Genomic DNA, 25128 nt, shown 5'->3' with positions numbered 1-25128 from the left:
AAAAACACAGGCGGCGGCGGCATACCCCTCCTCGGTACGGCGGCGACCGGCCCTAGAAGCGGCAGACGGCGTCACCGACACAGCATGGGGAGTGTAGACCAGCGGGGGGAAGCAGCATAAGCGGCCGTGAAGGTTGTAGTGGAGACCACTCCAAGGTCACCGCCCCAGACCTCGCTAGACTCTGCAGCAGATTCGTGGATGCTAGGCACGCCCTGCAGCCGCAGTGGTCCATACCTGTCCAAGGTCGTCTCCCACGGCTGTAGCACCTGCGGTAGCACAGACAGATTAGTAAGAGGGGTTCCCTCACGCACGGGGGGGGGAGACATGCCCCCACCCCGAACGGAAGGAAGACCCCAAAAACAAAACAAAATACGAGGAAGCTGAGCGGGGGGGCAGGAAAGAAGACGAAGAATCGGATACCAAGGGAGTCGCGGGAGAGCTTTCCGACGACTTCCTGGCAGACCTTCGCTTCCCCTACCCCCGCACAGCAGTGAAAAGTAATATGAAAATGAAAACAAAGAATACTGCACTTGCGATTCACTTCATAGAACTTAAAGAGGGAAAAATCAATTCCCGGTAAGAGCGGAAACTTGATCCATAATAATATGATGCTATCATAAATATATATGAAAATGAACAATACTGCACTTGCTATTTTCACTTTCACAGCAATAAATCGTAAGGATTAATTCCCGGGTAAGAGCGGAAATTGATCCAAAATTAAATTTGATGCAATTAATAAATGAAATGAAAAGAAAACTGCATTGCGGAATCCACTTTTCATTGCATTCTATTCATACAAAATAAGAGGCTCTTGCCGAGCGCAATCAAGCTCTCGGCAACGAACGCACAGGGCAAAAATATAATGAAAAAGAGTACTTACATCTTTCAATTACACACTTTCGCCCAAAATACATGACTCGGCGCGAGTGCGCCCGCCCTCGGCACCGAGACATAATTCAAGGGTTCAATTCATGAAAAGAGCGGAAATCGCCGTCTCTACGGCGATAGCTCCATGTTGATTCATAATTAAGTAATGAAAATGAAAACAGTGTACTTACAGTTTCATTTTCAAGTCAAACCAAACCATTAGTAGAAAACACAATATAAACAAGCATACGACGATGAAGCGGGCAGAGAGCGATGACGAACACGTCCTTCACACCCGCGGCCGAAAGCAAAAGTGGTTCTTCACCTCTCGGGCGCGCGCGGGCGCGGCGCACGATCGGACAAGCAGTTAACTACCGTTCTCCCCTTGTTCGAAGCTTACGACCGTCCCAGCTGCCGCTAGTTACCTTCCTATTGTTAAAGGACCGAGGGTTTGTATTACGTATCGGAACAAATGAATATTTCCGAGAATACATTGGTTAAAGTCAAGGCCACGTTGTTTGCTCGAACACATGGACTGTGTTCGAACACGTGGACTTCTAGCGAACGTGAATGTTCGGATGTGTTGAGCGTGCCTGACTTCAGCAAAGCGGAAATAACAATGGCGTGCTTAATTTTTTTTGGCAAAATAATTAAAATAACATGCATTTACATTGATAAACCTTACCTTGGAGATGTTGCTAGTCGTCCAGAAATATAGAACTTAATAAGAGGAGAAATCCGAGTCGTTCAAACTCTTCTGGGTAGAGGTTTTTTTTTCTTTCTTGGCAGGACGGTTTGTTTTCCGAGATGACTGAACAAGGGGAATTTGTTTTCATTAAATAACTAACTAGGGATCGTTCGTCTTGACACAAAAAATGTTATGTCTTCCAGCGTGACGGGAACGGCGGCAGCGAACGCCAGCGTGTGCGGACGCACAAATTCATGGCAGAAGAAGACATGGTAGTTATGACGAAGCACTGAACTGGCTGAGAAGCAGGAACAGACTGAAGGGTCGAGGAAGGTCGGGCATGATCCGTTCCAGGTACTAGTTATCCTAGCGGATAACTAGTACCTGGGAAAATATGTATCGAAGAATGTAAAAAAATGTAGGTCATACAGATGAGTTGGGCAAGGAAAGAAATATCGAATAATGGGGAAAAAAATGTATCTCCTACAGATTATGTTGGCACGGGTAAAACTATCGTGGGCAAGAGTCAAAATATCGAATAATGAAAAAAAAATGGAACTCCTGCAAATTAGTTGGGCAAGCATGGGAAAAAAAAAGAATAACGAAGGGAAAAAAAAAAAAAATGGAGCTCTTACAGTTTCAGTTGGGCATGGGTGAAAAATAATAGAATACTGTAAATTAAATTGGAGGTCCTAAAGATTAGTTGGGCAAGATTAAAAATATCGAAGAGAATCGGCTTTCATGTTGATGCATGTTCGGGTTCGGTCCTGTGGGTTGGGTTCGGGTTTGGTCGGCTGGGGTCGGGTTTGGTAGGCTGCGGGTCATCTGCGAGAACTACTTACCTTGGCGGAGGGATTACGGTCCGGTCAACTGAACTGTAATCTACCCAAAGTTCTTAAATGCCTGGGAGGAACTTATTCCTCTGATGTCATGTGCCTTTGCATGCACATTATTGATGTCAGAACTTGACGATGAAGAGTAGGCTCGCCTAATCCCCTCACACAGCCAAAACGGAATGGTATTCTTAGACACTTCTTATTATTAGTGTCAGCCATCTTTGGATACAACAGTACTTTTCTGGGCTCAGCCGTGTCGCTCCATGAAATGTGTCCTCTTTAGCACTATTTCTAGTAAAATATTGCTATAATACCAGAGAACTGCTAAATTTGACATGTCAGAAGTCTCTGACTCGCTCACCTAAATAAAAGGTGTCGGTATAAAACTGGGGCGAGTGTTAAACACTACCACAGCAACCCCTCCAATTAGCCTTTTCCTCATCAAAAGACCCTAAATACGGGGAGCCGACCCATAGGTCACACCCAGCTACCCTGTTGAAGGAGTCTGTGACGTCATTCTTATCGATAGCCTCCCAGCGTTTGAACGCTTTAGCCCTTAAACGCCGACTGGACGTATTTTACGTCGACATTTTTTGTCTCTCGGGTGCCGACTGGACGTATTTTACGTCGACATACAAAAGTTTTTTTAAAAATTCGCGGAAAAATACTTTTAGGCCTACCAGCCGAAAACTCTTAAATCACGCGCCTTGGGGGATGCTGGGAGTTCACGGATCAAGGTGTTGTTTTGTTTACAATCATTACGCAGGCGCGCAAGCGCGAATTTCTTTCTTGCCGCACTAAAAAGTATCTGTGACACATCTCGGAAATTATTTCGTCACTTTGACATAATTTTTTTACCATTTTAAATTAGCCGTTACATGGAGTATTATATATGAAAAAGTGCGCATTTTTATGTAGAACACAACAAAAAATACTCATGATTGTAGCTTTTATCAGTTTTGAGATATTTTCATATAAATAACGATAAGTGCCAAAATTTCAACCTTCGGTCAACTTTGACTCTACCGAAATGGTCGAAAAACGCAATTGTAAGCTAAAACTCTTATATTTTAGTAATATTCAATCATTTACCTTAACTTTGCAACTAATTGGATGTCTCTAGCACAATATTTCGATTTATGGTGAATTTATGAAAAAAAATACATTTTCTTTACGTCCGCGCGGTAACTCTTCCGAAAAAATCATACGTGCGATTGTGGTAATGTTTGCACCATTTTAAATTAGCCGTTACATAAAGTTTTATATATGGAAATGTGCGAAATTTCATGCACAATACAACTAAAAACAACCCATGGTTGTAGCTTTTATCAATTTTGAAATATGCTCATATAAAATATGATGATGTGACAAATTTTTCAAAACCTTCGTCAACTTTTGACTCTACCGAAATGGTCGAAAAACGCATTGTAAGCTAAAAACTCTTACAGTCTAGTAATATTCGTCATTTATCTTCATCTTGAAACAAATTCGAAGTCTCTAGCACAATATTTAAATTTATGGTGAATTTAAAAAAAAAAGTCTTTCCTTCCCTCCGCGCGGCGGATTCTCCGCCACAAATCTCCGAAATGTGTACGTCCCCATTCTCGGAATATTTGCTCCATTTCATATTAGGCATTTCATAGAGTTTTATATATTGAAAATGTGCGCAATTTCATGTAGAATAAAACGAAAAATATTTGAAAGTTGTAGCTTTTCTTATTTCTGAAATAATTGTATATAAAAAATATATATATAAAAAAATTCGACATTCGGTCAACTTAACTCGTCAGATATGGTCAAAAACTGCATTTGTAAGCTAATATTCTTATAGTATTAGTAATATTCAATCATTGTCTTCATTCTGAAAGAAATTGGAAAGTCTCTAGGACAATATTTAGATTAATGGTGAATTGTTGAAAAAAAATATTTGTTTACGTCCGCGCGTTACGAATTCATGCATTATTTTGTGATAATATTTTCTCTGTGTTGCTTTTATCGTTTTACAATGTGTTATATACCAAAATGATTGCAATTTAGTGTACATTACAACGAAAAAAAAGTAACTTGTTACCTTTAATGGTTTAGCGCACAGCGCGATTTGAATACAATTATATATGAAATTTCGTTTTTGCGCTATCATATATCGCATTATTTATATATGATAATGATAATTTTTTTTTCAATTTTCTGATGGTTGCATACTAAAACTTCAGGCAATGACAAAAAAAGGAGCCAAAATTGAACTCTTTAATCTTGAAAACTAAGCGCGCTGTGAGTTTTAAAAAAAAAAATATTTTTTCCGCTTCCGCGCTCACTCTGAAACACCTCCGGCACACGGGAGACATATTTTTTTTTACCGCTTCGGTGTTTAAGGGTTAATTAAGCTATCTGTTCTTTGTCTTTGATTTCGTTACTCTTTATTGTTATGGATCGTCAATCTGCCACTTCACCCAAGTTAAGTACTGGTTCGCCCTTTTTCATTATTTAGGGAGTGATTTTGTCTTTCGTTTTGCCTTTATTTAGGGTTTTGTTAGGCGTCTCTTTTCCGTAGCGAGCGGCAGCGAGTCGCCATTTCGTCGTTCCCTTGTTTTTGTACCAATTTCGAGTGGTTTTCCTGCCTAACTCGTAACTTGTGATATTTCATTATATATATATAACTCGTAACTTGTGATATTTCAGTATATTTTTATTTATGTCTTGGGTGGCAGTATTTTTGTCGATCTTGTTTTCATTTATGTTTTGTTATTTTAATTAATTCCATGTTTTTCACGGGGTCTGCGTTCGCACACGTTTCCTTTGTTACGTGCTTCGCTGTATTTCCACTGTTCCCCCCCCCCCTACCTCCCCCCCCTCTTTTTTTATTTATTTTTAAGTTTGGTATATTTCATTCAAGAAAGTTCCCCTTTTTTCTTTTTGTCAGCTTGCCGTTTCTTTTCTTTTGTCAGTAGGCATGTAGTAATTTTTCCATTTTGCGTCCCACCGTTATCGAGTGGCCTTCATTGGCGTTTGAATATATTTTATGACATTTTATTTTTCATTATCGCCCCCCTTGTTCAAAAGCCATTGGATTTTCTTTTATAGCTTTAAGTAATTCATTTGTTTATTCTGTCTATTTATATGTTGGATGTTCGGTCGACTAGCCTATATAGGCTATGCCTGCGTTTTCCTCGTGATCCTTTATTCACGAGATACGCTGGTCACGTGATCGTCTCCCCATCGCCCTCCCTCCCACCCCCTCACGTTAAGGGCCCCCAGTAGTTGGGTGCTCCTCTCGCCCTGGTTGTCGCTGATGGCCGTTCCCATCAGCGAAGTGGGGGGAGTACTAGGTCCTCCAGGACCTCAGGTTGATGGGTGTCGCTTCTTAGCCGACCGCCTCCGGAGTTGATGGTCGCACTGCGTATTCAGCCTCGGCTTCCGTGGATTTGTTGCGCGCTGCTTCTTTCAGCTCCCGGAGCTTACATCCATCCGCCTAAAACATTCCCTCTCCGCATAAGGCGGATTTAGATTCCGGCTTCTCCGGTAGTCGTTGAGGGTTATGTTTACGGGAGTTACTCTTCCGTAGGCGGAGATATTATATTTGTTATTTTAGTTTTTATTATTTTTATCATTATTTTTATTTTCTTTTGCCACGGAACTTTTGAGTTCATGTGGCCGTCCCGGGTTACTCCGTGTACCCCCCACTCCGGGTCATACAGCTCCGGGTGGTTTTATTTCTTACACAGTCCCCGGGACGTAAATATATGAATATATACATATTTTTTATATTTTTTCAGTCCGACTGCTCGGCATATATTACTTATATTATATTATCCTAATAAGTTTGTGCAATTTGTTCTTATATATTATTGCACTTACAGGTCACTCAGTGTCTGGCTGCCGGCTGTAGTGCTGCTCTGCAAGATCCGTGCGGCCATGACGTTTGTCGGGGCCACGCCCCTTGCGCAGTGTTGCTTACTGATTCCGTGGTCTGGCATCACAAAAACTGCTATGCCTGCTACGACTTGGTACAACAGGCTACCTTTTCGGTAAGCTACCGCACTGCTTGTTCTATGTATATTGTGATGTAATTATATTACACTACTTGTAAAAAAGAAAAAAAAAAAGAAAAAAGAAAAAGAAAGAAAAAAAAAAAATAAATAAAATGTAATGAAATTAAATAAATGAACAATAAAATTTCTTTAAATTAAATTACATTGAAGTGGTTGAGGATTTGCCCGTTACACTAGATATGGGTACAGGTAACAGTGTTAATGAGGCTAGCTTAGTTGGTCACCGGGGTCTTTCCTCAAGTGACTGATTCTTCCTCTCCCTCTACTTCCAATTCCTTCATGGGTTTCACAGGAGGGTTGCCCCCTACCCAGGTCACATTCCTTCTCTGTGATTACTAAAATAAAGAAAAAAACCTTCAGGAAAAAACCTTGCTTAAAGGCAGATCAGAGATAAAGCCAAGGCCTGGGCAGGCACCACAGGTTCATACACATATTAAACCCAGAATGAAGTCTTTCTCTAAACCTTCAAATCCAAGGTCTCATGAAGGGAATTCTTCCTATTGCCCCACAAGTCCCATTCCTTCAACGTCTAGGGATCGGATACCTCATAAGGTACCACAGGAGGATTCTCCTTTAGTTGCCCAAGACCAGTTCAATACGAATATTCTACATCAGGTCAATAGCCTTGGTAGCTTAGTCAGCTCAGTTGCAGCAAGGTTTGAAGAGGTGTTTAAAAGGTTAGGTGCACAGGACTCCCTGATTGCAGGTCTCAGACAGGAGTCGGCAGTTCCGGCACCTTCTAGTAGCTTGGTGCAAGCTCAGACCGCTGCCTACGGGTCCACGCTCCCTCCGTTCCACCCTGGTAATCCTTGGAGGGTGGCAACTTTGCTCCGTTTGTCACGGATGTTAACTATATGAAGGTTGTGGTCCCACGTAGACTCGCGATTTTCGGGTTCTTCCCCGAAGGGTACAGCCTCCATTTATAGGTTATGTTAGGCTTACGGAGGCAGCTCTAGTTAGAGAGGATAAGGTCCCCAAGGAGACTGTTATCCTATCTAGAGATCAGGCTCAGCAAACATGGATACGGAGCCTAGAAGAGTGGAACTGCTCAAATACTAGAGAACAGCATTTAAAAGCGCCCTTTCACAATGTTTACAACTGATGACGAGAAACCCTTTACCTTTTACATCAAAGGTAGCTGAACTTACCCTCCAGGCAGTGACTCGGGAAGAGCCCATGCCCCATCTTAGGGAGAACAGATCCCACATCATTGCTATTCCCAGGTTATGGATGGATTTGTGGGAGGATTTTGCCGGCTGCATTCTCGGTAGGGCCAAGCTGAAGCCAGATTGTGCAATCACTTTGTTTAGTGAGCGCCTTCCTAAGCTGTCAGACGCACTGATCCAAGCAGAATTTGATGCTAAGACACGCCTCGCTAGGTCTCTTAACTCCCTAGTGATGACAGAGACAGCGGCTCGGGAGTACGCTCAGGAGCCGCTGCTTAAGGTCATTGAGAAGTCGTTACTTTTGGGCATGCAATGTGACTTGTACGACTTTGCGGTGGCTAGGAAAAATTGCAGGAAGCATGTTCTATCTGAGGCTACGATCAGGCATGAACCCAACAAGCTTCTGGCTTCCTCAATCTAGGGTGCAGATCTCTTCCCAGCTTCGGCAGTAAACGAGGTTCAGAGCGAGGCATCATGTCTTAATCAAAGCATCAGATTGCGTTGGGGAATTCCTTTCAAAAGGAAATCAGAGCCTTCTCCCTCCAGTTTTAGGGCTAGGAAAAGGCAAAGGAAATTACAACCTTTCCAAGTTCCGCAACAGCATCCTGTGCTACAAGCTGTGCCAGTTCAACAAGTATCCCAGCCTTCAACTTTCTAAGGCTCAGCCTCATCAACAGCATCAATTTGTCTTCCTTTCGCCATCGACTAACCACATGTTTCCCCTCAGTATTCTGTGTCGCCGCTTTTAACCGGTCTATGAGAGTCGGACATTTCACCCCTTTACCAGGGTTGCTAGGGGTGGCAGGGCTAGAGGATCCTTTCGTCAGCGCGGAGGAGCCAGAGCCCAAGGGCGAGCTAGAGGTGCGAGGTCAGGAAGAGGATCCCGGCCCTCATCATCTTAATGAAGTTTCTGAGGTAGGAGGCAGGCTGTACCTCTTTCGTCATCGTTGGGGGTTCAGCAGTTGGGCGAAAAGCATAGTATCCAGAGGCCTAAGCTGGAGTTGGATCAAAGGTCCTCCTCCACCCATCACCTTCTATCAGGAACCAACGCAAGAGTTGATGGATTACTCCAGGGACCTTCTCCAGAAGGGAGCAGTCTCCAGGACCAAAAACTTGAAATTTCAGGGTCGTCTATTCAGCGTCCCAAAGAAAGGGAAAGGGACCGACAAAAGAAGGGTGATCTTAGACTTGTCCCGTTTAAATTAAACTTGTACATTCGTTGGCGACAAGTTCAAAAATGCTGACCATCTCTAAGGTGCGGGACCTTACTTCCCCGTGGGGCCGTCACCACCTCTATAGATCTTACAGACGGCCTATTATCATGTCCCGATAGCTCGACACTTCCGACCATTCCTCGGCTTTCAAACTAGGGAAAGAAGCCTACTCCTTCAAGGTAATGCCCTTCGGGCTAAAATATAGCACCAAGGGTTTTCACGAAACTGGCGGAGGCAGTGGTGCAGGAGCTAAGGTCTCAGGGTATATTGGTGGTGGCGTACCTAGACGACTGGCTAATTCTGGAGATGGACCAAGACAAGTGATGAAAGCCACGGACAAGGTCATGTCTTTCCTGGAAGATATAGGGTTCAAGATCAACAGGACAAAGTCCCGGTTGACTCCGGAGTCCAAGTTCCAGTGGCTAGGTCTTCATTGGGACCTGGATTCACACACTCTTTCCATTCCAGCAGGGAAGAGGAAGGAGATTGCCAAGGCAACACGACAATTCTTAAAATGCAAAAAGACTTCAAGAAGGAATCAGGAGAGGATCCTAGGCTCACTCCAGTTTGCCTCGGTCACGGACGTCCTGTTGAAAGCCAAGCTCAAGGACATCAATCGAGTTTGGCGTTCAAAGGCAAATGCCAAGTGGTCGGGACAAGTTGCGCGCCCGGATACCTCTGATTCTCAGAAAACGTCTGCGCCCATGGACAAAGGCCGCAAACCTAGCCAAGAGTTACCATTGCAGTTCCCTCCCCTGTCCCTTGTGGTGCATACTGACGCATCACTGACAGGTTGGGGAGGTTATTCACAGCACGAGAAGGTTCAGGGAACTTGGTCTCCTCAGTTCCAAAAGCTTCACATCAACATTCTGGAAGCTATGGTAGTGTTTCTGACTTTAAAAAAGCTTCATCCTCCAAAGAAGAGTCATATCAGGTTGGTTCTCGACAGTGCGGTAGTGGTACACTGTATAAACAGGGGTGGTTCAAAAAGTCAAGCCATGTGAACCACGTGATGGTATGCAATTTTTTCTCTAGCAGCCAAGAACACCTGGCATCTGTCGGCCACCCATCTGGCGGGAGTCCACAATGTAGTGGCAGATGCACTGTCTCGATCAGTCCCTCTGGAGACAGAATGGTCACTGGACCAAGAATCCTTCAAGAGGGTTTGCAAACAAGTACCAGGTCTGGAAGTAGATCTGTTTGCTACAGAGGCAAACCACAAGCTGCCTTGTTACGTAGCCCCAAACCTGGACCCTCTGGCATTCACTACGGACGCCCTGAGTATATATTGGAACCAGTGGACGAAGATTTATTTATTCCCTCCAGTGAACCTTCTCCTGAAGGTGCTGCACAAGTTGAGATCCTTCGCCAGGTCAGGTGGCTCTCATAGCTCCTCACTGGCCCAATAGCAACTGGTTTCCCTTCTCCTGGAACTAGGTCTTCGTCCTCACCCTCTCCCAGACTTGAGGCTGTCGCACAAGTTCAAACGAGGACTATGTTCGATTCCTCAGGTCTTCACAAACCCTAACTTTATGGATTTCATGAAGTTTGCGGGTATGAGAGTAGGGGACATTGATCCACAGAAAATTTTGTTCTTAGAGTCAGATAAGAGAGAATCTACGCTTCGCCAGTATGATTCAGCAGTTAAGAAATTGTCTTCATTCCTCAGGGAATCAAATATCAAAGTAATGACAATGAACGTGGCTATAACCTTCTTCAGGTCTCTGTTTTGAACAAGGCTTGGCAGCTGCAACAATAACAACCACGAAGTCGGCTCTGAAAAAGATTTTTCTTCTCGGGTTCGGTATCAATCTAACCGAGTCTTATTTCACCTCTATCCCAAGAGCATGTGCACGCCTGCGGCCCCATTCACAGACCGTCGTCAGTGTCATGGTTTCTTAATGATGTTTCTAGGTTAGCTCGGAAACAGACAACTTCAAATGTGATTACCAAACCATTTTTGCGTAAGTCACTGTTTTTATTGAGTCTGGCTTCAGGTGCCAGGATATCGGAGCTGTCATCTTTATCTAGAGATGAGCGCATATTGAGTTCCTTTCCTCGGGGGACGTGTTTTTTGCTTTCGCCAAATAAAGAATTTCTAGCTAAGAATGAAGACCCCTTGATGAGGTGGTCTCCATGGAAGATTGTTCCGCTTCCACAGGATCCATCTTTATGTCCTATTAAAACTCTTAAGGGACTATTTATCTAGGACATCTACCTATTCCGAGGGCCCCCTTTTCATTAGAAAAGATGTGGTACACTATCTCTAAAGGGCATTAGGCAGCAGATTTTGTATTTTATCAAGAAACCAGCCCGCCCAGGGTCATTTCCCAGGGTGCATGACATTCGGGCTATAGCAACTTCTGTAAATTTCTTCAAATATATGAACTTCGATGATCTGAAGAAGTACTGGTTGGAAGTCACCCTTGGTTTTCAAAAGCATTACCTTAAGTCCTTTGGAGGATCTTAAATATCATACATAGCTGTAGGGAGACCAGTGTCTCCTGCTACTACATCAATATGCACCGTCCTTGTGTCATATGAATCTTTTCCATTATGCCAGCCTCATTAACATTTTACCTACCTCAGCAAATGTTTTAGTTGTTAGGATTGGTGTATAGTGTTACGGATATACAAATTATTAGTAATTATTTTATTATGTGCATGTTTTGTTGCCACATGTTATTGCTATAGGGTATATTTTGTAAATAATAAATTGTATTTTTCCAATTCTAGACTATTTTTTTATTTCTTTAACCCTTCTGAGTTCAATTTAATATTGTATTTCATTTCAGAGGGGTGTAGCTTGGTGTTTCTCTGGTACAATTTCACGGAGCGACATGGCTGAGCCCAGAAAAGGGATTTTGACGTAGGAAAAATCTATTTCTGGGCGAGGAAGCCGTGACGCCCAGTGAAATCCCCCCCCCCGTTTTTTTCCCCACCTTGCTGTGCACCAAGCTTCAATGCTATCGATAAGTATGACGTCACAGACTCCTTCAACAGGGTAGTTGGGTGTGACCTATGGGTCGGCTCCCCGTATTTAGGGTCTTTTGATGAGGAAAAGGCTAATTGGAGGGGTTGCTGTGGTAGTGTTTAACACTCGCCCCAGTTTTATACCGACACCTTTTATTTAGGTGAGCGAGTCAGAGACTTCTGACATGTCCAATTTAGAAGTTCTCTGGTATTATAGCAATATTTTACTAGAAATAGTGCTAAAGAGGACACATTTCACTGGGCGACACGGCTTCCTCGCCCAGAAATAGATTTTTCCTACGTCAAAATCCCTTTATTATTACTCTTGATGTGGTGGTGTGAAATAAATGTCGCTTGTAGCACTCTACAACTTGTGACAAATTCATTTGACAAGACTCCTTCAACAAAGTTTGCTTCTACTTCGCTCATGGATTGCCATACTGATGCAAGAGCTCTCATACTGGTCTGTGGACCCTGTTAAATGCTTTCTCATAATCATTAGTGCTATGGGTCAATACTGTCAAAATTAGTGTCAATGCTATTCATCAATGCAAGCTAAATTTGTAGCTCAATGTGTGTATATATTATGAATTACAGTGATGTGATACAAATCCATATAGGTATATATTATATACATCTAAGATGGAAATTAACTGTCATGTACTTCAGTAGAAGACACATCAAAGTTAGGGAAAAGTGTGAGGATGAAGAGAGATATTCTCCAATTGTTTAAATTATTTTAGATGATGTTTATTATCCTCCCCGGGGGGAGTGGACCGATCCCGGAGGTACTGCAATACCAGGCCGATCCGCGGCAAAGGTGGAGCAAGCCCCTAGCACTTCGCCAAGACACAAAAATCAGTTTAATATCGTAGACCCCACATGGGGATCGTATCAGATATTAAGCTGATAAGAACAGATACTACACTTTGATCTTAGCCAAAAGGCCGAGAAGCGATACTGGTATGGTCCTTTTCTGCAGACCTGAACACAGGCACTGCTGTAACTGTAAATTCTACAATGAGAGCAAGAAAGACTTGCCTTCTCCACTTAAGATCAATGTTTTATTAGTAAAGACATTTTATTTTCGTTATGTGAAAAAAAACTTAACCACATGGAACGTAACCACATCTTACATGATACCCGATTCCATATATCTACTCTACGCTGCTTCTTATGCAACTTCCAGATCACGGGCAAAAAGCTACACAAATGTTCAAAGATTTCATATCTAGGACAAACTATTTTACTTAAAAAAAAAAACATGCATGTAATGCTTAAAATAAATACCAGCCTTGATTACCCCTTCCTTTAATATGATACATGAAATGCATAAATGTGGTCTTCTAGAGTGAAACAAGGCATACTCGTACACTAAAGGCGGCCATACATGTACGCGACTGGCGCGCTGATTTCATAGTGACTGGCACGAACCGGTCAGTCTTTATCTGCATGGGGCCTATTGATGCCAGTCCTGTCCCGTCATCCTTCCAGCATGTTGAACTGACTGGCGCGTCGCGACTCGCGCTAAGGGTATTGGGAAGGACTGAGGCAAGTTTCAACATGTACAATACCCTATTTCCTCGTGGGAGTCGGGGCCAATACTGCTGTTGTGAAAGGATGTCGCAGTCAGTCAAGTATTTATCTCACGATTTCATTCGTGATTTTTTTTACCTGTACAGAGCACTACCGTGCTTGTGGAAAATACGAAGTCCGGATTATTCCAATTAAGTAAAAAGACAAGCAGCTTATGAGCAATTACTGGAATTATGTAAAAATAGATAAAGATGCAAACAGCTTTTGTGAAAGCCAAAATTGCCAGGCTTTCATGGTATCTTTTGACTAATATAAATTAATTTTACAATTAATTTGTAAAACATTTTGCAGGATAAACTTGGAGATAAAAGCATTAACATTCTTAAACGACTGTGAATTTCACTAGTAAAACATTTGAGAGGAAATCTGTCCATAGTGATCCATATCACACCTTTCACCGATATTCAAATTCATTCCTCTCCAGAGTCAACTTAGATTCCTGTTATACGAAGTAAAGTACGTTTAAGAATGATACATTCCATATCACCTTGAGAGAGAGAGAGAGAGAGAGAGAGAGAGAAACATTCTGAAATGCAGGTAAACCTTTGGGTTGGTTAAATGAAATGAAAAAGCTGAAAAGCATATTGTATATTCAGAGGTCCTCCTAAACTATATGAATGGATTCCGTTACCTGATTACTGTACCTGAAGAAGCAATCATAATTAGGAACACCCCAGTTATCATCAGTCATTCTTAAATCATTTCTATGATCTTCCGGGTATTTTTCTTTAATTCTTTCATTTAAGTCATATGGTAAAACCTCTCTTTATTAGCCATGGTTTCACCCATACTTTACGATTTTTCTTGCATATTTCATGCTTGTATTCGTCTTGCAGGGGTGCTATTTATCATTATTGCACTTATCTTCCTTTTACTTGGTGCCATGATTTACTGCCTTCTCAAAATATGTGTAGAGCAAGTCCTCTGCGTGTATGGGCAATACCCAAGCGGACTGGAGTGCGCGCTAATCCGGCAGGACAAACCCCAATGCCAGTCGCGTATGTGTATGGCCGCCTTAAGAGAATCTCCATAGGAGCAGTTCTTTGCTGGCAGGCCAAGGCCAGAGGTACACACTTGCAGGTCTCTGTGAAATTCCGCTACTCAACGTCATTCTGTGCTATATCTTCCACAAATTTGTATTCATCTCCAGCATCCTTTCTCTCATAGTTCTCACCTTGGACTATCACTCCAGTAAGAAATTTAATCTGTGTAACATTTTATCAATTGCTATCGTAGCCTATCGAGAATGAGCACAGTCTATTTTTACCGCAGCTAAAGTCAGTGTGAAGCCACATGGTTATCATATATCTCTACAGCAATGACTGCTATGGCGAGTTCATTTTTCTTGAAATGACTCGTCTTCTGAATGCTATTCAGTACCATAAGCCTCATCTTTCATAGTCATCAGCGTTACCAGGTACAAATATTTGCGTTCTATGACATACAGGTGTAAGTGTAAGGTTTGTAATGCATTTTATGGCCCACACGTGATCTCATCGTTCATTGGTTTATGGACTGACCGTGAATTACAGATATCATTATAATTCTGAACTTTATGTACAGTACAATATTTGAAGTGTGCATTATTACAGGATTCTCTTTGCTAGCAACTGTACAATTAGACCGGCAGCCCGGACCATTGAGATACAACGAACGAGATACCGAATGTAACCCCTACCGGTAGTTAGGAGTAGACTTGTAAACTGTGAAACTGACCGTCTGCCGAAAATATATGGGTGGCTTACTTAACAAGCACCACTAATTGCTCGTTAGAAAATTTTTGGGTCTAGATCCCAATATAATGAGATACCAGATGAAACTAATATATAATATATCTGCAGACTCTCCTGATTATAGAATGACCAGTGACAGACATTTTGGAGGGTGGGTTCCCCCTGACAGACGCACTGAAAAGGGGGGGTTAATTGGATCTAGATCCAACTTAGGAGATACCGAAGTAAAATTTACACTTACAATAGCACTGCACATCCTAGAATACTGTGGTGGTAATGACAGACGTTTTAGTGGGTGGTTACCCCCTGACAGACGCCCCACAACGAGTGGGGAGGGGGAGGCAGGATCTGCATCCAACATTGGAGATACCAAGTAAAATTTGTACTACAATTGCACTGCACATCCATAGAATGCTGTGATGGTAATGCCAGACATTTTAGTGGGTGGTTACCCCTGACAGACACCCCACAACGAGTGGGGGGGGGGGGAAGGGGGAAGGGGAGGGGGAGACAGGATCTCCATCCAACATCGGAGACACCAAGTAAAATTTGTACTACAATAGCACTTGCACATCCTAGAATGCTGTGATGGTAATACCAGACATATTTGTGGGTGGATACCCCCTGACAGACACCCCACAATGAGTGGGGAGGGGGAGGGGGAGACAGGAACTGCATCCAACATTGGAGATACCAATAGCACTTCATATCCTAGAATGCTGTGATGGTAATGACAGACATTTTAGTGGTGGTTTCCCCTGACAGACACACCCTAACAGGTGGGCAGGGGGAAGGGCAAGCCCTGATAATGAATGTCTAGATTAGTACAGTGGGCTACTATTGACCCGTATTATACATTATCGTGATATATTTAATAAATATTTTTATCCTTTCTATATCCTTTGTATTTATCTAACACAGTGTTTCCCAACCTTTGACATTTGAGGAACCCCTGAGATAATTTTCCTCATCCCAAGGAACCCCAATACACACACACACACGCGCACACACACACACACACACACACACACACACACACATATATATATATATATATATATATATATATATATATATATATATATATGTAAGCATTTGCATTAATTACCATTAGTAAAACAGAGGGAAAAAATCTCGTGCGATATGTTACGATAAAATAAATTATAGGACTACGATTTTTCACGCCATGTTTAACGAAAAATATATACTTATAAATAACAAATAATTAAATAAAACATGAATTCGTACGGAACACCTGGCGATCGTTCACGGAACCCTAAGGTTCACGGAACCCCGGTTGACGATGGCTGATCTAACACAAAAATAATTTATTTGTTTCAATATATAATTCAGTCATATTATTATTTTGTCAAGCAAGCAACTAACTTCAATTATATATAGTAGGGGAGCCCGGGGCTAGTTGGCTACAGGGGTAAGTTGGCATACTCAACATGACTTTAAAGTTTACCAATAGGAGGACTCTAATACATATACTGTGTAATTGCCACGTGGTTCCTCAATTACAAGCAAAATTCTATAGAGATAGAACGTAGGAGCTCGAATTTATGAGACAATTCTTTATTTTGATGGTAGTAAGTAAATATTTTAATCTTTCTGTTATTTGCTATAACCAATCTGTACATTCATAAAGATTAGTTTTTCAATGATTCGCAATAGTTTTATTTATGGTTTAAATTCTATAGCATTAAAATGATTAATTCAAGGTTTCTTGGTGTGGACTGGTAATCGTTTTTGTACCAAATGGTAGGGATGGGCAAGTTGGCTCAAAATAAATGGGGCAAGTTGGCACACGTTATTTGATAGCAATAGTAAGCCTATTTATTTATATTTAACGTTTTACGTTTTTTTGTTTCTGGATTTTTTGGAAGGATAATGAGATTAGTGTCCTATCATTTCCTCCACATTGTTCTCACAAGTTGCAGCCCCTGGATTTTAGTGTTTATAGACATCTGAGAAATGTGTTTTAACAGAACATGTGATTCGTGGATGACTGGTAATCCGGGATCAAGTATGCCCATCTGTGACATTCCTGGTAAAGTTTCCTCGGCTAGAGAGCTGTCACTTATTCTGATGTTTTCAATTGGTTTAGGATTGATGGAATTTCAACTCTGAATTACAGACAATTTCAAGATTTTGATTTTACGGGTGGTTATGTAACAGATTGAGAGATGTCCGAAAAGACACATGGGCTTCAGATCAGTCATCAGCGTGATACACAGTTAAGAACTGCTCCTGTTGATCCAGAAGAAAGCTCAGCTGAAGAGAGCCTGCGTTTTTGGTAAGCCAGGAGAAATGTAGGTCAGTGCAGGGCATATAACATGTGGGAGCATGAAGAACTATGACGAAGATTTATTTTCACACCTGCCCCACAATTACAACTAGATGATGATCTGAAGTAATACTAATGCCTTATATTTTGTATTTTGGAAATTCAGAGGGTATTTTTGCTATTTGATTTAAATGCAATGTAGTAATTTTCTTTTAATTATCAATGTGCCAACTTACCCCATAATGTGTGCCAACTTACCCCGTGGGGCAAGTGGCACGAAAACGTTATTTTTTTTTCTAAAGCTTATTGTTATCTTATGTTGAAAGCAAACAACAATTATTTTGCTCTATGATAAAGACGAATGTTAATATTTTTCAATGGCGGTAAGAATTTGCAACAAGTTTGTTTTATATTCGCAATGACCAAAATTGTAAAAAGTGTGCCAACTAGCCCAGTCTCCCCTACTCGCTTTAGCTTTGTATACGATATGAAAATTAATGTAGCGGTGGTTGGAAGACTGACACTATAAAGTAGCATATAAGTTCTTATCATTAATAGAGTTATTGCTGTAAAATGTCTATGTACATAACATTTGTTAGAGTTACGCACCCATTAAATAGATAGAATACATATGTAATATATACGCTATAGTCAGGGTACAGATCATAATAATTGTGCTACAGCCTACTCGGTTTGTTTATCGAAAGCAGGACTACCTTCTTTTGGTTTCAACTGACTTTCATGCTAATGAAATCATGGATACATTTTTGTATTATCAGTTTTATGAATGAATATTGTTGTTACTATAGTCGATTTTTTTTCGGCTGGCGTAAAATTCGTCAGACATAATACACCTGGCTGAGGAAGGAAACAGGATCTCTTGTTTTTTTAAACAACATCTCTACACACCCAAGTTATTTCGAACATTTCCATTCTCTCAAGATTATGAATAAATACAAAGAGCAAACTAGACAAAAAAAAAAACAAAAATAATCACCTTGCATTAATGTAAAGAAAACAAGAGAAATGAAAAATTAGTGCGATTGTCAATTTTTTCTATCGTTAATGTTTAATGAGTCAGTGTTTTTAGCGAATTGTTAGGGTTTAGTGAGTATGCGTTTCGTGAATGTTTATGAGTAAGTGTTGATGAATGTTTAGGGTTTAGTGACTGTTTAATGTGTCAGTGTTCAGTGAATGTTTACTGAGTCTTTAGGGTTTAGTGAATGTTTTGTGAATGTTATTGAATGTTTATTGTGTAAGTATTCAGTGAATGTTTTGTCTTAAGGGTTTTTAGTAAATGTGTGAATGTTAAGTGAACGTTTAGTGACGTCTTGTGAATGGTAGTGTTTAGTGAATATTTAGTGTGTAAGTACTCAGTGAGTGTTTAGGGTTTTAGTGAAAGTTTTGCGAATTTTAAGTGAGCGTTTTAGTGAATTTCTTGTGAATGTTAGGTGGTTTTTATCAAATTTTTAGTATGTAAGTGTTTATTAAGTTTTTAATGAGTGGATGTTCATTCACTGTTTAGTATTTAATAAGTAATTTAGGGTTTGGTAAGCAATTTAGTATTTAATGAGTGTTTGTGGGTTTAGTGACTGTTTAGTGTTTATTAATGTTTAGGATTAAGTGAGTGTTTAGTTGAATGTTTACCGAGTGTTTGGGGTATAATGAATATTTAGTAAATTTAGTATTTTCAAGTGTTTAGTGAGCATTTCGTGTATAGTGAGTGCCTAGTGAGTGTTGGGTATTCAGAGTGTTATTGAGAGTGTGTGTGAGTGTATGTTAAGTGTGTGTGTGTGTGTGTGTGTATAGTGAATGTATGCAAGTGTGAGTGCTAACTGAGTAAGTGCATTGTGAGTGTTGGTGGTTAGTGATTGTACATTACTGTTTAGTTAGTGCTTCGCTACCATATGCAAAGAAAGTCCTGTATTTACACAGGAACCATTTATGGATTGACACTGCTAGATCCAAGAGCAGATGCTTAGACCTGACCACAATGGTTGGAGTGCTTAGGTGTGTTTTCGTAAGGTAATTTTTCTCTGTGAAATTGGGTCGAATAATAATAATAATAATAATAATAATAATAATAATAATAATAATAATGATAATAATAATAATAATAAAGAAGTCACTCTCGGCAGGGAGATCGCTACTCCAGTGATTGACGCCCTATGCCTTGCACACAGCTGACATATTTGCAACATTCGGTTGTCAATTTTTATGACTGTTGGAGACGCATTATAAATCATATTAACAATGGTAAATGCATTGAACAAACGTGAGGATATAATATGGATGTTAGTGCCTGTCTACTGGATATAATGAACAAATAAAGAAAAAAATATTTCCAGGGAGAAAATTAGCCGAATAATGGTCGTCAAAGCCAGCGTATCATTTTTATTTAAGTTTAGATTTTCTTCCCTGAATATATATGGTACCTGATACGGTTTGGTTGATAGTGTACAGATAAATTTGAGTTGAGGCCGCCGAAAATAAGTGGACTATTAGATAACTGACATGATATTACAGGCCAACTTAATTTGGGAGTCAGGAGCTCCAAGTTGTATGATCGTCAACTTCGGGAGGGGGAATAAAATGGGGGAAAATGTTGTTTAATCTTTATAGTTAGCTTATCCTGAACAATTCATTTACATTTCCGTTTCCAGTAATTATTTGTGTTGTGATACATCATTTCTTTGTGAATGTGCGGGTGTTAAAACGGCTCTTTATGATGGGACTTTGGTCTTAATTGAATTCCCATATCCGATAAAAATTTCATTTCATCCACACGAACCAACAGCAACTAAAGAACAATTCACTTATGGTAAGACACGTTGGCTACGAACTCGACATGGCTGCAGTGTCCTAACTATAGGCAAGAAAAGAAAATGACCAAAGACGCTATTAAAGCGAGAATACTTATCTTACAGTTTCTTTTTTTAGAGGAACTGAGAGTGGCACCATATGACTGGTTTAATTATTCAAAAATGGGTCAGCACACATACTTGCAGCTGTTGCCAATTGTGACCCCCTCCCATTCAGATAAAATACTTTGTGTGAAGTAATAACTCCAAACCAAAGGATAGTGCTAATATTATATATATATATATATATATATATATATATATATATATATATATATATGTATATATATGTGTGTGTGTGTGTGCGTGTGTGTGAAACTATAGAAAGTAGACCAAGTCTAGTAAGTGTCACACATAGTATTTATGTAGATGTGATGGAATTAATGAAGTGAAATATTCCATACTTTAATAGGAATTTTAAAAAATAACTCCGGCAGTAATTCTTATCCTGAAACATCACAATATTTCTTGAATTTTTTGCCTTTTACATTTTATCAGGCTCACGATTTTCAGATACTTACCATATTTCTAATATTAATATTGGCTATGATAGATTTTGAAATAGTTTCAGGTTGTCCCCCTACCTCTCCCTTCCCCCTTCCAATCGTAGGTTATGTCTGTGAAAGGGTAACCACCCACTTAAATGTCTGGCATTATCCGCATCACAGAGCAATTCTAGGATATGAAGTGTTTATTTTGGTACAAATTTACTTTATATCTCCAATGTTGGATGTAGATCCTGTCTCCCCCTCCCTACTAACTCGTTGTGGGGTGTCTGCCAGAGGGTAACCACCCTTAAAATGTCTGTCATTACACCACAGTACTCTAGGATGTGCAGTGCTATTGTAGTACAAATTATACTTGGTATCTCCAATGTTGGATGCAGATCCTGGCTCCCCCCCCCGCCCCTCCCAAGTCGTTGTGGGGGTCTGTCAGGGGGAAACCACCCACTAAAATATGTCATTACCACCACAGTACTCTAGGATGTGCAGTGCTATTGTAGTACAAATTTTACTTGGCATCTCCAATGTTGGATGCAGTTCCTGGCTCCCCCTCCCCCTCCCCCCCCCCCCACTTGTTGTGGGGTGCCTGTCAGGGGGTAACTACCCACTAAAATATCTGTCATTACCACTGCAGTACTCTAGGAAGTGCAGTGCTATTGTAGTACAAATTTTACTTGGCACTATGATGTTGGATGGAGATCCTGTCTCCCCCTACCCTCCCCCCCCTTCCTCCCCACTCGTTGTGGGGTGTCAGTCAGGGGGTAACCACCCACTAAAATGTCTGGCATTACCATCAACAGCATTCTAGATGTGCAGTGCATTTGTAGTACAAAATTTTTACTTGGTATCTCCAATGTTGGATGCAGATCCTGCCTCCCCCTCCCCACACGTTGTGGGGCGTCTGTCAGGGGGTAACCACCCACTAAAACGTCTGTCATTACCACCACAGTATTCTAGGATGTGCAGTGCTATTGTAGTGTAAATTTTACTCGGTAGCTATCTCCTAAGTTGGATCTAGATCCAATTAACCCCCCCTTTTCAGTGCGTCTGTCAGGGGGAACCCACCCTCCAAAATGTCTGTCACTGGTCATTCTATAATCAGGAGAGTCTGCAGATATATTATATATTAGTTTCATCTGGTATCTCAATATATTGGCATGTAGACCCAAAATCTAACGAGCAATTAGTGGTGCTTGTTAAGTAAGCCACCCATATATTTTCGGCAGACGGTCAGTTTCACAGTTTACAAGTCTACTCCTAAATACCAGTAGGGGTTACAGTCGGTATCTCGTTCGTTGTATCTCAACGGTCCGGGCTGCCGCTCTAAATATATATACCTACCTGAAAGGAAGAAAGTAACTGAGTATTTCTATAAAATTAACAAAGACATGTACATGAGTATGTAGATAGAAATCAAATAGCAGAAGACATCATGTGTACAGGAATACTTAGCTAAAAATAGAAGAATGCAAATCAAAGTTTAAGGATAACTGTGGTCTGTGGGTGAAGAGGAGAGAGAAGAGAGATTGTTTTCTTTGCTTGAGTTTTTAGATGATATTTATATTCCTCCCCGGGGGGAGTGGACCGATCCCGGAGGTACTGCAATACCGGGCCGATCCGCGGCAAAGGTGGAGCAAGCCCCTAGCACTTCGCCAAGACACAAAAATCAGTTTAATATCGTAGACCCCACATGGGGATCGTATCAGATATTAAGCTGATAAGAACAGATACTACACTTTGATCTTAGCCAAAAGGCCGAGAAGCGATACCCGAGAAGATTTTCTCTCCTCTCCTACTGACAAGCACTGCTTTCGCCGTACAAGCCTCACTGAGGGTAAGAAGGACATGCTTTTCCATTTTACCAGTAACGGTACTAGGGTAATAACATATAATCAACGTAGGAATAACACTAATCCCCTGTCTTAATGCAGTTAGCTAAACTATGATGTACAACATTACACTATAATTGACCAAATAACTGATATTTTTGTCACTCAAAACAATCTCTGCATCCTCGGTTTACAAGTACCTACAGCTAGACCATGCACAATGAAAACAATATATACATTTTCAAACTCACGCTTCAAAGTCAAACTTTAAAACTGAAAAGGTAAGTCTTTCTTATTCCATTAATAACATTTGGAAGGTTAGTTAAATTCTACTGTGACAAAAATCGACACGTCAGTAAACGGAAGAATCTTTATAAAAAAAAAAAAAAAAAAAAAAAAAAAAAAAAAGAGGTGCGGAGCAGTGGAAAGGAGAAAAAAAATAGCCCATTTCTCTTTTTCCCATGTTCATCATAACGGATTTACAATATAACCCCGATATTCCTTTCTAAAAAATTGTCCACAGTTTGTCTTATAGACGGATATATATTTTCCAATTTTGAGGAGGTGAAAGCATTTCATGCCATAGAATACCGGAAAAAAAATAGATATATGAGTTCAATTTTGCAAGAGACAGGTACATATGCTATTTGAAGACCAAGAAGTCGTTTTATGTCGCTGACATTTCCAAGAGAATGCACGAGGAACTTTGTACACGAAATACCTGATCAACCAGTTCCCAAAATAATTTAGTAGAAAATTGACCGAGGGAGAAATTGAGAACTTCCAACATTCAATGTAAGCAGAGAGAGAGAGAGAGAGAGAGAGAGAGAGAGAGAGAGAGAGAGAGAGAGAGAGAGAGAGCACATTTGGTCATTTCCTACATTTTCTGGCCGCTAAAACCAAGTCCCATTTGTCGAACTTCTACTATTTTCTCCGTGTTCGGAAATGTGCTAATAACCGGAAAGCTATCTATATCTACCCCTAAAAGTCCAAGGAATCATTCTAAGCAAAAGTATGCTCTTTTCCACAATGAGCTGATCTTCTACCTCCTTTTACAACGAAGTTTGTTAGTACCCAGCGAAAGACTGAACTGAAGGCTATAGTGCTGTTGTCACCCAAGCATCCAGTTAATAGGTAATACGTACCTCGATTCGGCTCTATTCACATGCCTTGAAAATTTGAAATTCAAGCTTCCAAAGATGATGTTCATTCGGAAGAAGTGTTAATGAGAAATACGGAAAGAGGAGAGCAGCAATTTAAAAAAAAATCAGATAAATGAACAAATAAATAAATCAAAATGTATGGAAAAAATCAAAATAAAAGTTGAATTATATTAGGGTAGAAACGTACTGCATTCTCCGCTTGAACTTTTCATTGCAATTGCACGACATTCTCTGGGAGGCTATGGCACAGTCCGGCGGTAGGGGTACAAAGGTCTGCTCTATGAGCATAAGCCCGTGCTGGCATAAGGCCATCTTAATCTACAAACAACAAAAAGTCCAGCGGTTTTATCTGGTATACAGTCGAGACAAAATTCGGTTCCCTTTATATGCTAACCATGTCTTCATTGACAATATATTCATTATTAACTGTGAACAATATTTTACAAAACAATCAAATCCAATAGGATTTTTTTTTTTTAATCGGCACCTCAGCACAGCTCATAAACTTATAATAATACCTCCTTTCACAGATTTTAAAAGTGATTCTCATTTCCATAACAGGATACTAACATATCTTGAAATATTCGGCCATAAAGAAAGATCTCTTTGGCAATGTGAAATAACGAATGACATCCTGCTTAATATTTGAAAGCAGCCAAGCGCAATTTACTCAACAGAGTACAGAGGCCAAGCACAGGACTGAAAGCGAACTTTCTTAAGTGATCCCTAAATGAAAACACCAATATACTATAGGTATTTTGGATCCTACGTCAGTGTTACCGATTGGTATCTGTTCATCCTCCAAACTGGGTATGACTTACACAAAACCGTGGAAAAAAGTGAAATTTGAGTATCTATTTGTAGTATGCATACACATTAGGGGAATTTTATCATTATTGCACTACTATGACTTCTAGAATTCATGGAAACAGTAGTGCAAATGCATCGGCGACGCGTATGTGTGAAGCTCCACTAAATTGGCAACGATGTCCAACGGCGAATATTATTATATCAGTTTTCAATCGTTTATATGCCCAATTAAGGCTACATACGCTATTCATATTCAAAAAGTATTCTTGTTAATACTGATCATCCCTTGGTGTTGAAGATCTTGCAGTGGATTTTTTTGCACCAAAATAGAGGCAGCATTGTTTCATTTTGTTGGGTTCCCGCCCATGTGAACATATCGGGAAACGAAGAGGCAGACAAGCTAGCCAAATCAGCAGCGCAAACTTTGGTACCGAGAAAATGCCCTGTTCCATATCGAGATACATTCTATGATATATGGAAATCCATCCAGCAGTTATGGGTACTTCAGTGGGACAGAGTAGGCCCCAATAAAATGAAAGAAATTACT

General features: G+C 40.6%; 1 protein-coding gene and 2 non-coding genes across 7 annotated transcripts in view; all 3 read right to left on the bottom strand.

Moving 5' to 3' along the window:
• LOC135194931 (uncharacterized) overlaps positions 1 to 25128 on the bottom strand; it is a 1136289-nt gene that overhangs the window by 941654 nt on the left and 169507 nt on the right. The gene's annotated exons all lie outside the window — the stretch shown is intronic.
• Positions 12563 to 12755, bottom strand: LOC135195109 (U2 spliceosomal RNA). The gene has a single exon (XR_010310075.1). It is a non-coding gene; the product is annotated as a U2 spliceosomal RNA (small nuclear RNA).
• On the bottom strand, positions 22354 to 22546 carry LOC135195137 (U2 spliceosomal RNA). The gene has a single exon (XR_010310101.1). It is a non-coding gene; the product is annotated as a U2 spliceosomal RNA (small nuclear RNA).

This window comes from Macrobrachium nipponense, chromosome 15, assembly GCF_015104395.2.
Source record: "Macrobrachium nipponense isolate FS-2020 chromosome 15, ASM1510439v2, whole genome shotgun sequence".
In the NCBI taxonomy this organism is placed as follows: domain Eukaryota; kingdom Metazoa; phylum Arthropoda; class Malacostraca; order Decapoda; family Palaemonidae; genus Macrobrachium; species Macrobrachium nipponense.
This window is presented reverse-complemented; position numbering and strand designations above follow the sequence as displayed.